Here is a 14,474-nt window from a genome sequence, read left to right as displayed (position 1 = left end):
GCGAGAGACACCATGCTTCAGTGGTCCCTTTGGTCAGTGTGCATAAAACACCACAGAGGGGCCCAAACGCTTGGGCCGTTTTTGAGAAGGCTGACTGCATCAGCTTTGCTCAGATCTCCCCTAATCCTTCCCACTTGAACCTTAGTCCACCACAATCTGCATGCCAACAGATTAACACAATACGCAAAGATAATTCAGCCGGCCCAGGACTGACAGTGATCTCACAAATCTCTGAACGGCCAAGGGAAGATACCTCCCCAAAACCCAGATTAAGTCCACAGATCTGAAGCCTTAGACCCTCTTAGGGCATATATTAGCATTACTGCTGGATGCTTTATTTATATATTTATCTGATTTTAAAAACAGATAATGCTTCCTGGTCAGCTTGAGTGTCATAAAATCTCCCTTGGGTAGGATGGAGGGATGAGACCATATCCCTGATTCAGGGAGCAAGAGCAAGAGTGGGTGGTGGAGAGAAAAAGAGGCAGAGCTCTGTAATCCATATTATATGCTGCACAGTGTGGGGGAATTATTTAAGAAGCTCTTTGTTGTACTCTTTTTGGAAGAGGGCTGAGGGTGGCTGCTTGTATTCTGAGGCAGATTATGTGATTTCAATTAAGAGGCTGAAGGCTAAAGATTGGAGAATTATGATTTTAATTTCCAAGGATGTTAGATTGAGAGATTTAGATAGGACGGAGAGAAAATGACAGAGAGAGAGAGGAAAAATCTGCGGTCCTTGTCCCATCCAAAGATCCATTATAAAGTTCAGCCAAGCTAATAGAAGGCTTCATCAGTCTGAGTCATTCCATCTCAGTTGGCAGGATGAAGATACTCAGCCATTTCAGCAACACTGTGGAAGCTTTTTGTGTGAAGCTATAGCTGTGGATTTTTGGGCTTTCTGTGCTATATGTGCACGTCAGTTATGGTACTGTTAGACAGGAAAAGGTCCTGGTTGCAGTCAAATCCCATTTGGAGGATTGTCACAGGACATGCAAAGTCAGTCTGAACCATTTGAATGAGGGCAGTCTAGTGACACAGCTAATGCCAACACAGAAGGCAAAGACAACAGAATTTATCACAAATCCAAGGCACTGTGGTGGCCAGCAAATATGTCTAAATACAAAATCCTGGTAGATTACTTTCTAATGCAAACTCGAAAGTTTCTCCTGTTTATCTCATGATCATCATGACGAAAGATTAAATCATAGATGTTTTTTTTTTCCTCTGTGCAGAGATTTGACCTCCTATAAGGGCTCAAACTAAATAAGTCGTGTCTATATCTAAAACAATAATGAGGCAGGACTGTTTACTGTGCACTTCCCTACAAAAAGGACACACTACTTCCTGCACAAGGCACTAAATGTAAATTGTGAAGTGTGGATTCATCCAGTGTCAATATATTAGCTGGAGCACTGTTTTAGGACAGATGTAAAAGCATTCCTACATCTCCTTTAAAGAAATGCACCGTTATCTATGGGGGTTTATTCACACATAAACACTCAGACTTGTACATCAGCCAAACTGACAACATCCAATTTGAACAGCCCCCAATTTGCATCCTCACTCCCTCAACTCATAACTTTTTTTTTTTCTCTTTTCTTGGTAGAGGGTGGGGGTATGAAGTTGCCAAACTCCTTCCCCATTGTGTTTCTCCCTGTGCGGTGCTGGGATAGTTTGGAGAGCTTGCTGTGTTCCCGCGGCGACAGACTGCGGCCCCTCTCTGCCGCGCTCAAGGGCCCTTGAGGCGGCCATTATCTGGACGCCTGCCTCGCCGAGGCATATGGGTAATTACTGAGCTAATAGAGTGATGGAGGGAGAGGCAGAGGCAGGAGCCTAGGCCAATTAGATGATGCATTAGTGCTCTGTCTTTTGTAAGCACCTAATGTGTGGGGAAAGGATGGGGTAGATAGAGAAAACGTGTCATTTCTGAAGGGTCAGGATCCTTGAGCAAATGCAAACAGTTTCTCTCCCTCCCTCTCTCTCACTCTCTCACACACACACACACACACACACACACACACTTAAGAGACTGCACATACATTCACACTAGTGTGCGCACACAAGTACACGTAGACACTGAGACCACATTTGCACAATTGCGTTCAGAATGTACCAAACTACACACACATACACACACTGATTACTGCGCTTTGTTTTGCTCTTTTCTCTAAGTGTCTGAAGAGTGTGAAGTCGTAATTATTGCACACTCTGGCTCTACCTCATGCCTGCATGCACGCATACACACATGTATATACATAAACACACACACACACACACACACACCCATACACACACATACACACACAGACCAAATGCAGATGAGTCCAAATAAACGAGGAGACCCTGCCCAGTCTATTGAGGTCTGCTATGAGAATCCACTCCATCAATTACATTAAAGAGGCTGCCTAATGACGGCCACAGCTGTAATCACGCTCAGCTGAAGCATTTTACACCCGGCTTCTTTGTTTTCACCTATTATCATCCATCCCACAAAGGAGAGAAATTCTATCTCAAGCATCAGCACAGTGTTTTGAGTTAAGAATGTGCTTTTTGTCATCATCCAGTCTTGTCAGACTGTGAATCACTGTTTTGGCAGTTGCAGCTGGAGTCATTGAGGTTGGCAGGCAGCAGGAGGACCAGAAAAAGTTGTCAGTTTTGTTGCAGACTTTTCGTTTCATTTTTTTTTTTTTTTTTTAATTTTTCACTCTCACAGGTTGCACCATGGCCATGCTTCAAACTTTGAAAAGTTAAAAAAAATATACATATTTTACTGTCTGAAATTTTCTTTCATAGTATGTGTTAAAACTTCAATTAATGTCATATTTGCGAGATTTACACTGTAATTATCTAAGCGAATTGTGATCTCCATCTCTCCAACTTTTGTAAACAGCGAGGACTGAGTCAGTCATTACAACTGCCAGTCTTTCCCAGCACCACAAACATGTTCTCTTAAATCACATGCAAAGAGCTCCGTGTCATTAACTTAATTATTATTCCACTGTACAATTAGCATCAAAACAGTCTCATCAAAGGGTGAGCATAGCCAGGATGTTATCACTGGACGGAAGTGTATGATTAACATCCTAAATTGACTTCATTGTTAGAACCATAACAATAACTCCAAGGACCTTTGCTTTCCTCTCCGTGTTGCCTGACCGAGGTGGCCGGCCACTTCAACATCAACCCCACAATTACAGACATACAGAATGTGTGTGTGTGTGCGTGTGTGTGTGTGTGTGTGTGTGATGCAGAATTTTGCACGAAGCATTGTTATTCATTCAATCCCAATAGATGAAATTGTAATAGCCATGTATTATTATTCCCTATCAGAAATAGCAGCTCTCATTATCAAACAAAAGACTCTATTACTGATATCATTATCAAAAGGGGGAAGAGAGGAGGGGGTCTTTAGCTTTCGCTGTTTAAATGACTTTGTTTCACATCCTGTTAGTGGGATTTTACTTTTGTCATGATTGGCATGTACTTTTTTTTTTAAAAAACGGGTCAGCTTCACATCTTTGACCTTGTTGCTGCTGAGTGTGTGAAGTTAGTGGGTGATTATTGGTAATGGTGAAGCCATGGCTCCCCTGTCATGTGCTTTTTGTTTTATGGTGGCTTTGGAAATGCCTTAATTGCACCAGATTCAAGCCCATCTTTGATGAGAAAAAGGGGAAGATAAACTCAATTGCTCTTGCATTTTTGCAGACACATTGATCTTCTGTGCAGGCAGGAGCAGCTTCAGGAAGCTTCAAAGACATTCCCAGACTCAATCACCTTGAGGAGCTTGCTTCAGGCGGTCTTAGCACTGCTGACTCGCAAATGAAAGCGGCTCACGAGCGGGAGCTGCCATTAAAATATGTTTTAAAGACCTTGAAAAGATACTGTGACTGCTCAACACAACCCCAGGCGAAGCAAAAATATTTAAATTTTTGAATCTTGTTTGTAGATAATATGCGAAGTATCAAATATTGAGGTTTGTTTGGAAGATATACGTTGTTACGTTTGACCAATGACTTGGATTTGAATAACTCGTGAGAAGATATTTTGGAAAACTATATTATTTTTAAGTGGGAAACAATCAGATTTTCAAGCACTGTCGTCATAGTAATCCAGGTGATTTTATCTAATTGATAATAGGGATATACCTATATCAAATTTTCACAATCATGGCAAAATAACACTTTGAATGCTAATATTATGATATGGAATCAGCTAAAGTTTACAATTGGCTTTCAATTAATTATATTTAGTACTGTAAAGAGTATAGTTCTTAGCTGCAAACAGAAATAAAGGCATCATATATTTATATATTATCTAGTATAGTATATTTCTAGGTAGAAACGTTTCAGCAAATCCTTTGTCTGCAGGCTATAAATGTGTTAGCAAGATTTACATACTTTACATAAGCCTATTGCACTGTGTAAATTCTACAAGCAAACAAGCAAACAAGACGTGGCTTTACTCTCCTCTCCATCCCCCTGGCTGTTAGTGATACAACGGAGTAACGGACTCTGGGACAGCCGAGGCGAAAACAAAACACATGCTAATGCACGACCTGGCTCTCGAGTCTCACCTCCTGCGATAGAGAACCATAGTTCTCAAGTACAGCAAACCTGGTCCTTAGTCTATCAATGGGAGGCCCTCCTCTCCCAACATTCAGACACATTACCATCCTTCCATCCTCCAGACAGAGTCCTCTCCTCTCCTCCTGCGCCACCTCCCTCCCCACTCGGTGGCCCCTGCCCTGGGTAAGACTAGTCCCCATCTCTTCAGGGCTGAAGGACCCTTCAGACGTCTACTGAGAAAGAGCAGAGGGGTGGGAACGAGAAGGAGATGAGACCAGCAAAGAACAGAAAACACTAGAGCGAGAGAGGAGAAAATGGGGAAAAAAAAAAAAAAAGAAAAATGACATAGAGATGTGAAAAGAGAAAGAGTGAGAGGTAGAAGAGATGCATATTGCATCGGGCCCCTGAGGGTTATGGCTATAGTTCATGTTGTGTATTAATGTGTGAAGCGCTAGTATTCTCTGTCATGCTAATCTCAGTGTGTTTCTTTGTTGTGTTGGCTGGTGTCTGCTAGTGTCACATACACTCATCTCTCCTCTCTTCCTTTGCTTTCTTCTCTTTATGTGCGACCCTTTTAGAGTGGCCGATCAGAGGGAGTAATAGGGGGTAAACAGTGCTGTTGTCTAAAAGGATCACATTTGAATAACTAATACATTGTTAGCATTAGCATATATTAATTATTCAGCCCCACAAAGGTGCTAGCCATTTTCCAAATAACCCTCAGTTGTTTTTTTTTTTTTTTGTTGCTGTTTACAGAAGGAATGCTTCCAGGAATCAGGGCACATGAAAGAAAAACAGAAAAAAGGAAACTGTTAAAAGCACCTCAGCTTGCTATCATCAGCTCAGTCGACCCTGGGGCTGCACTGTGCTACACCCATCCTTGTTTCACATTTTTGATGCAACAATCAAGGAGGAACATTTCAGAGAAACGGACAATGGCAAACAGTCGGCAAGCTGTTTTTCAGTTTTCTCCTGATTACTTTATCAGTTCGAAATCTTGGATGGGAAGAGAAACTGTGAGAGTGAGACGATTCGAGCCAGAATTTCCTGGAGGTAGCGTTTCTCTCAAGTCTCAGTTGGTGTGGATGGAGGAGAGGAGGGGGCTCTCCTCCTGTGTGTTTATCCACAGTAATCAGGAGTCTGTGGAGCAGGAGCGGAGGCTTGGCAGTGGGGGGGACCCTGCCACATTAGAGAGGAATGAATAGAAATGTGCCAAGCCTGGCACACTAACACTTCAGACACAGCATCCTTTCTGATTTGGTCAAAACTTTAGGAGGGAGAGAGGGAGAGAGAGACATTAAGACTGTTGATCTGGAGCAAACTAGACTAATGTGTCAGTTTTGTTGTGTTGTTTTCCTCTTTTTTTCCATCTTTGCACTCATGAACTTTTGCAGCAAAGCAATGGAGGGGAACAAAAGAAGCCGTTCTAGGTTGACAAAGAGGAGAATAGATGGTATGCGAACGACAAGCCACCATCTGCTTTGGAGGACGACCAAAATCTTGACACACTTCAGCAATCCCACAATCCCCTGCTCCAGGAGCGTTCCAGGCGCCCCATTCATACTCTCCCCTCCGCTCCCAGAGTCTGTGTGATTTCCCCATTTTCTCTCCTCCTCAATTAAGTCATTAATTCCTTTCTTCGCCCCCCTCTTAATGACCGCAGAGGCACAAACAAGCCCTGGTTGCTTCCTATTGAGGTCCTGTGATTGGGCATAATTGCTGCGAGGGCCTAAGTATGGGGAAGTGGGAACGAGGGAGGAGGGAAACATTGTTTTTTGATGTTGGCAAAGAAGAGATCGGAGCAGAAGATGCACATTTGGTGGAAACTTTCCTCTCGACTTGTGATCCTTTGCTCATCCTTAATGGAGGGATGATGAAAATGAACTGATCAAATCCACGCTTGGAAGAAAAAATAATAATAAAGGAAAATACAAGTTTTTAATGTCACAGAAAACACAGGGGACTGCATACATTTCCATGTTAAATAGCAGGTCTTTTGTCCTCCTCCTAATTATTATGACACGTCATGTCTTCATCATGCAACTTTTAAGACAGCCATGTGTCGAGGGCTTTGGGGGGAAAGGTGCCTTTTTTTGGTAGCGATGTAAACCAAGGATGAAAACCCACTGAATAACTTCAAAATCCATCAGAAGAGCAAAAAGGTGTTCAGACCAGCACAGAGAAATGTTTTTTACAGTTTTATTTGTTGCAGAGTGGGTGAGTTAATAATCTGATATATGCATGGCACGCAGCAAGTCTTTCTGTGATGTGACTACATCATTTCAAGCAGGCAAGCTCAACCTCGCTCCAGGTTTTGGACTGGAGTTTGGTCCAGTTAAAAGAAGATTCAGGATTGGTTGTGACTGGTGCTGGCTCGCTGCAGAGAGCTAACATCTAATAGCTTCTAGCGAGCAGTGTCCACCAAGGATGCCCTCCAAGGGAGAGGGGGTCCAACATTCCACCCTAAAATCAGCCGTCTTGTTTGACTGATTGTGCATTATGTGACCATCTGCAAAAAAAAAAAAAAAAAAAGAGTGTGTATGTGTGTGTCTGGTCAGGGCTTGGTTAACGGGATGGAGCTAGAGTAGAGTAGTAAAAGGATGTGCAGGGAATTAGACAGTCTTTAATAACACATTTTAGGGATATAAATGCATTTTTGAAATACTCACAGATTGCTCCATTTATAGATGTGGAGAAACTAAGAGAGAGAAAGAGAAACAGAGGGAGAGGGGACCAGATAGAGTAAATCTCCAGATTAGAGATTAGCCATAGTAGCAGATTTAAAGGGGTGCCTGGTCCTCAGCCAGCCTGCTCAGGCATCTATCTGGCTTCTGCTGGCCAGGCCTGCCATGGCCCTTCTAAGTAGATCACTCAACCCTTACTGAGGACGCCATGCTACCCCTGTTATCTCCTGTGGGCTCTCTCTTTCCTCCTCTGTCTCCCTGTTGTCGCTCAGCTCAGAACAGGAGACAAAAGGTTCTGCCTGAATCAGTCCTAGACAGAAGATGGGCTGGATGGAGAGCGAGTCGTCCACCCTTCCTGGCTAGAATTCCAGCCTTTTGGGAGCCTCCCTCCTGATTTTCCCCCCTCAAACTAAAACTCCAAAGCCCCCTCGCTAATGTCCTGATGAGAGGAGCAGTTAAGCACTGCAGCCGACAGCTCACTTTGCAGGTTTCGGGAGGGGCGCAGGGGTTGGAGAAAGGCGGGGTAAGGGTATTTACTCCTTTTAATGTGTAATGGTGAGAGTGGGTGTTTGCGTGATGCAATGAGTGATGTTCCCCTTGGCCTAATGATTATCTTTGATGTTTTTAGGCCCTTTAAGCAGTTCTTATTGGGAACTAATTCCTGTTTTTACACGGGTGTAAGTAATCTGCTGTAATCGGCAAATTCACCCAAGCACACTCACATACGTATGCGCAGAAAAGCAGTGGGTCAAATAACTATTACACACACTTGTGGTGTAAATCCCATTGAGGCTAAGCTGCAGGGGTTGGGCACATTGGGTGGTTCCAAAGGTAAGAGGTTAAATATGATCTGTGGGAACTTCTGCTGCCTCAGTCATTTAACCCCTTTGTATCTTTCTAATCGCTTTTCGAATATGTTTAAACAGACATTTTGGGCATCTGTTTACTCCCCAAATCTCTTGAACATATGAGCTCATTGTCAACAGCTGGACACAGCTGCAAATGCACAGGTCTGGTTTAAACTTTATATTTTATTTAAAAGAGTAAAAGCTTTTTGGGGTTGACCACACCAGGAACAATTGTTTTACATCACTTACTTAAAATACTGTGTCAGTATATTGCATAGTTTTAAACAAAGACTGAGCAGCTATTTCTTACCCTGCATTATTCTTTTTAAGCTGCTTACAACCCCGTTATGGTCTGATACAGAGATGAAATCTTGGAGAGGCGTGTCTCTGGACCCAGGAAGCGGTGGCCACTGATTGGAGAATAGAGCTCTTGGACGGAGGATGCGCTCTGTGGGTATCACACACACACCCCAAAAGACGGCGGGACACAATGAGAAATCACAGCTCTTTCACTTTCCGTCCATCTGCCCGCCATGGAGCATGCTTAGTGAGTGCCACTTGGCTTAATTCTGTCCCATCAGCCACCACAAAAGCCCCTCGATCCAATCACAGGGATCAGACCTGGGCCAAGACCATGAAACAGGGAGCCAAGGAACAGACCAGAATCAACAGCCCATTCTCCCAAGATCACACACACACACGCGCACACACACACACACACACACACACATACACATAGGAAATAAGAGGGTGAGAAGTGAAACAGAAACAAATATGGAAGAGAAAATGTCATGGAAAGTGTAGACAGAAAAATGAGGGCCATGTCCACCACCACTAATCTTTTTTTTTTTCCTGAAATCCTCTAGCTCCAGCTCTTCCTCCAGGGATGGATGAGGAGCTGACGAAAGTCAAACAAAGCGAGAGTAGAAAAGTTGCCATATGTTACAGCTAGTATGCCTTTTTTTTAAAAAATAGGCCAGGAGATCAGGCTAGAAAGATGAGGGCAGAAAAATACTTTTCTCAAATACCACACATTCTCCCTCACTCTCTCACTCACTCACTCGCTAGCTGTTAATTGTGTGAGAGCAGGTCATCAGTAGCAGTACATTAGAATAATGGAAATAGATGGCAGAGACCTACGGATGGCAACACAAGCCATCTTCCCTATTTGCATGGCTGTGTGCTCCTGGACAATTATGTCATTATCACAGAGAGGTGTGTGTGTGTGTGTGTGTGTGTGTGTGTGTATGTATGTGTGTGTGCGTTGGGTGACAGGTGGGCAAACGAAGTGACTAAGTGCCAAGGAAATCTGAACTCACACTCTTTCACGTTCTTTGTTGCTTTTTTTTAAGCCTGTTTTCTGTGTGCATTTGTTTAATGACTTGGATTTAGCTCAAAAACCTCAAAAGCTTTGCTTTGTCAGTGATTTGTCCTGATTTCCCTCCAAAAACAGGACTCCTCTTTAATGTATTTGACAAGAATTAGACTAGACAATTTATATCACTCTCAGGTCTGTACATTAGGAACCAGCAGGCAGCTTGAAGACACAGAAGACCTTTTGTCAAAGTCTGCAGTTTTCACAACGCACAACGAACTAAACCCAAACATAAGGGAATTCCCATTTTAGTCTCGTGTCTCGTCCGTCCATCACCTCATGACCCTGCCACGCTATACAGGGATCCAGACATGGCCTTTCTCCATTTCCAGTCTGCTGATGAAAAAACACCACAAGGACAAAAGAAGAGTATTTAAAACCTATAATTGACAACATCTTCCTTTCTTCTTCCTGTTCCTCCTCCACCCCTAAAATAAGTGAGGGCTTTCAAAAGCGGTGGGGCCTCATTAGTGACCCGAGACTTAAGAAAACACAGCAAAAAGCAGAGAGGGACAACCTTTGACCCAAACAAGTGTCTGCTGCCTCCGCCACACACGGCCGACACTTCCTGTACTCATCAAGACAGGGAAGAGGAGGCCACCTGCTAACCATGCACTGTCACCTCTCTGATGGCGGATGCGCTGTGTGTATGTTTTTGTGTGTATGTGCTCTTCACTTAGATTTGATCCCACTATAATAAGTAATACCCCATTGAAATCACCACCAGCCAGGCACTTTTCACTACACTTTCAAAACGGCCAGGAACATACAAAGTACATGTTTTGATGGTGGCAGCCAGATCACAGTGCAGCCTGAATTAAAAAAAATTAGTATTGACATGATAAATCTGAGCAGTTATGAACATGGACAACAAGAGGCCATTAAATCCATCAGTAGAGTCTTCAGGCTGTTTCGGGAGCGTCAGAGATGTTGGACAACATGCATTTATCTCACTAGCAGCCGGCATTGTGGAGAAAAGGTGCGAGGTCTTTTTTTTTTCTGTGAAACCTCTTAGCGTCCCATAATCAGGAGTGATAATGTGTCTCATTCTATGCTAATGTGTGTGTTTTACAGCAATCAGGCGACAGGTGATGATAGCGCGCACCGAGAGATGTTCTGCTGTGTGCATGTGCGGCCGGCGTGTGTGTGAGCGCGCAAGTGTGGACGCAAGGCACCATTAGTGACTTCCCAGGTCCTCTTCAGGAATACAATGGGCGGCGAAATTGCTTTAATGGAAAAAGGCTAATGTGAGACGCATACACACACATGTACTCGTACACACACATGAACACACCGCCTTAGCAAATCACTCAAGCCAGTGAGAGGTAGAAAAAGGGAGGATATTATCACTTACACTTGAAAAAAATAGAGATGGAGGAGAGAATAGACAGCGAGGAGAGAGTTGGCGCTGCTCTTCTTCCACACACTTCATGCTTCCACCCACTAGAGTCAGTAGTTTTCCAAAACAGAGGCACAAATTCTCAAGTTAAGCTACAGTGGATGTATTTTTTTCCTAACCTGTCTGCATTTCTTAAACATGCAGCTGTGGTTTGTGATGAGACCCAGGAATGCAAAGACAAAGCCCTATGGAGTCAATTTATTTAAAAGTCCTCTCCACTGCCACATGTTCATGTAATGGTCCCTTATTTTGTGTCTCTAAAGAACAAAGCTATTTATTCTTGACAAAGGAGTGCTCTAGAGATTTAGTATCTAACTTCTAGATTGAAAAGAGAAATTGCAACATTTTTCAAAAGTGTCAAAACTGAGGAGTAGAGGAAAAACTGTCCCGACTAAACACCCGTGTCTTTTTCCTGGCCCCAGATTTCCCCAGATCAAATCCAGATTACCCTGATTCCACAGCTCTTAATCACCACCCACTTCTAAAATGTCTTCAGAATAGATCCCTTGGCGATCAATCACAGCTTCGTAAGTAGAGTTAATGATTTCTTAGGTAGACCTGAAAACAGAGCAGTCTGCTAGAAATAAAATAAAATGTGTTTCTAGTTATATTTTAAAACAGTGTTTCAAAGAACAGACCATAATTGAAATGAACACTGAGTTTCTTTGCTTTGCTTTTGAGATCATAGATGATCACTTTTCCTTTTTTTTAATGGCTAAAGAAAATATACGGTTGTGTCGTCTGTGCAAACATTCAACATCAGGGTGAGTGAATGAAGTGCAGTGAATTATCAAGATCTCTTATCAGGCTGATCCCAGATAACCCTGGAGATATTGTTTTTGTTTATTTTTTTCAAACCTAACTACATTTTTCACAACAGAAAATAGAAATGTCTTCACAGTTTGGTCTGTCCTCCTCATGAAATAAAAGTAGTAAAGTCGGTGAAGATAGTGAAGGCGGTTGTCTTTTTGCCGTTTTCTTGCTTTTGTCTTATCCCGTCTAAAACAGGAAGTTCTGTATTAGATGAGTAATATTAATGTGAGGCCATTAGCCTAACTTTGTGCCATTTTTAACAGAATAAACACACAGTTTGGTAAATGTGTACCTTCCAGTTAGCAGCTGGCTGCCACGGCATCGTGGTCCAATTTAGCTGAATGTACAATCAACTGAACACAACCGATGTGTATTAGCATGACTTCAACAAGCAACTCACGCTCTCTTTTCTTTGAGAGACAGGTCCACACACACACACACACACACACACACACACACACGGTCCTGCACTGCTCTGTAAGACAAGGCACGTCCCTCCTTTGCTTCTAAATGGTCTCATCTGTGCCCTGCTCAAGGCTGGCAAGGCCTGCAGCATCTGTTTGACTGCAGGCCATGCCATAAGGTGCCAGGACTCCAAGGATCCTTCATGCTCCCTCAAGAACACTGCACTACGCCCCACTAACCCCACCCTTCACCCCCATGTTCGCCTCGCTTCACACTTCACCCTCAGATGATGCTTTCTTCCCCCTGCCGCCTTAGACACCATATTATCATGAAGTCCAGCTATACAGTATCTGTGGGATATGCTGATTGATGCTTAAACCTTCCTCTCCTCTGCTCCCATCTCCTCTCCTCTCCTCTCCTCTCCTCTCCTCTCCTCTCCTCCCATCTCCTCTCCTCTCATCACTCTCACTTGCCTCTGTTCTCCCCTCGTTTCCTTTTAATGCCCCCCTGTCAGGATGTGTAAGATGTCATCTACCTCCCTAATCTGCTGCCCCCCTCTTTCGCTCTCTCCCTCGAGGGTGAGTGAGATGTCATCTGACTGGGACTTAAACTTGTGTGTGTGTGTGTGTGTGTGTGTGTGTGTGTGTGGTAACAGAAAGCATCTTATTGCCAGGAAGAATTGCGCCTCAGAGGAACAGGCAGATTAGCAGGTAGATTGTCGCTCCCAGCTCCGCGTGCAAGCTGCATTCCCAGAAACATCTCTTCCTTCCTTAACAGGCAGCACATTACCCTGCAGGTTGCCCGCGGCAACCCCACAAACCCCCCTCAAAACACAAGGAGGGAGAAAGTGATCTGCACTTTCTCCATCTCTTCTGTAATTTTTTGTTATTTTTTTTTAGTAGAAGTAGAATTTTTAAACATACTTCCAACTAAGCTGCAACCATGAGATGTTTTTGTGGCACTAACAGCCCCTGCAGATGGCTCTTTAACCCTGGAGAGAAGGTGGATGGAGGGAGAAAATGACTGAGGGAGAATAAAGGCCTAGGAAGAGACATGGTCAGGGGGAAAGGGAGAGAGGAAAGTGGTCTTATGACAGAGGGGGTGTGTGGCTAACAAGCGGTGCGGAGCCGCAGAAGGTGTGTGTAGCCAAGCGTGAGGAAACAGTTGAGACAGCACAGGCCCACTGAGATGACCGTGGAGCTAATGCTATGTTAGTGAGCTGCTAACGGCATGCCTGGGCCCTGGCGCGCCGCCCTTCCACACTAATCACAGAGGCCCACAGCGCAACGAAAGGAGACACCTCAGGTCTGGGGGGGAGGTATTACTAGTGACACGTCTTTTGGGCACCGGTTGGGACTCCTTTACCATCTGAGCCTTTCATATCATGACTCACATGCAGACACCTGGGTTATATAAAGAGACCCCTAAATCCAATGTGGCGGGGAAGGTGAGGTAGAACAACCCTCGGAGCAGAAAAAATAACCAGCACTTTGTGTCCAGGGTGCTTAATGCAGCAAGACATCTTGGGTAATTTGACTTGAAGGGAGTTGAGACACCTCTCAGGGTTAGCAGGCATTTAGGCTGTACTTATTCTCTCAATTTCCCTAAGGACTGGTTCCTGTCTTGCTTCAACTCCACTGCTAAAATGCATAAATATGAGAGCGTACTGTTGGACTATTCTCATTCAACTCAACCACATATTACAGCAAATAATGCTTGAAAATGTGTGTTAACTAAATAAAGGGAAAGATTAAGAAAATAAAATGCAAATAAAAACATGTAGATCTCTGTATAAGTGGTCCTTCCTATAGTTTCTTCATTTTATCCACAAAGGTCCATGACTCTTAAGGCTTTTTGTATCATGGTGCCTATATTTTCTTTTTCAATCTCTGGATATTGATCTTTATATAAGAAAACTACAAAATGAATTGATAAATGTAAGATCAAGACATCAGGTTATATTTAAAATTGTAAAAATTAAAATATTTAAAATTCATCAGAGGGATGTGACAATACATTATACTTTATAAGGGTCAAAGGTCAAATATGTCACATTAAGCTCAATATTTTTAGGTTGGCTTCATGTGATCTCATGGACCTACAGTGCTTCTGGTGACCTCTCAGTGACACTGTTGTGTTCTGGCAGGAAAGCAGAGCATCACAATATGCAGCTGTAAGGCTAATGAAAGTGCAAATGGAGTGTGTGTGGTGCACCAGCCCACTGTACGTCATTGACCTCCTGGTAAAATCATCAATGTGTGTGTAAAGACACTGATATTTATCTAAACTCATTCTGTGACTGTGCATAAACTATGACATTTTTAATTACATCCACTGTTTTATTTTTTTTTTTCAGTCTAGTGGAGAAACTGAAGAACACGATCG

This window comes from Mastacembelus armatus, chromosome 24 (genome assembly GCF_900324485.2).
Source record: "Mastacembelus armatus chromosome 24, fMasArm1.2, whole genome shotgun sequence".
NCBI classification, from domain to species: domain Eukaryota; kingdom Metazoa; phylum Chordata; class Actinopteri; order Synbranchiformes; family Mastacembelidae; genus Mastacembelus; species Mastacembelus armatus.
Note: the sequence above shows the minus strand (reverse complement) of the source record.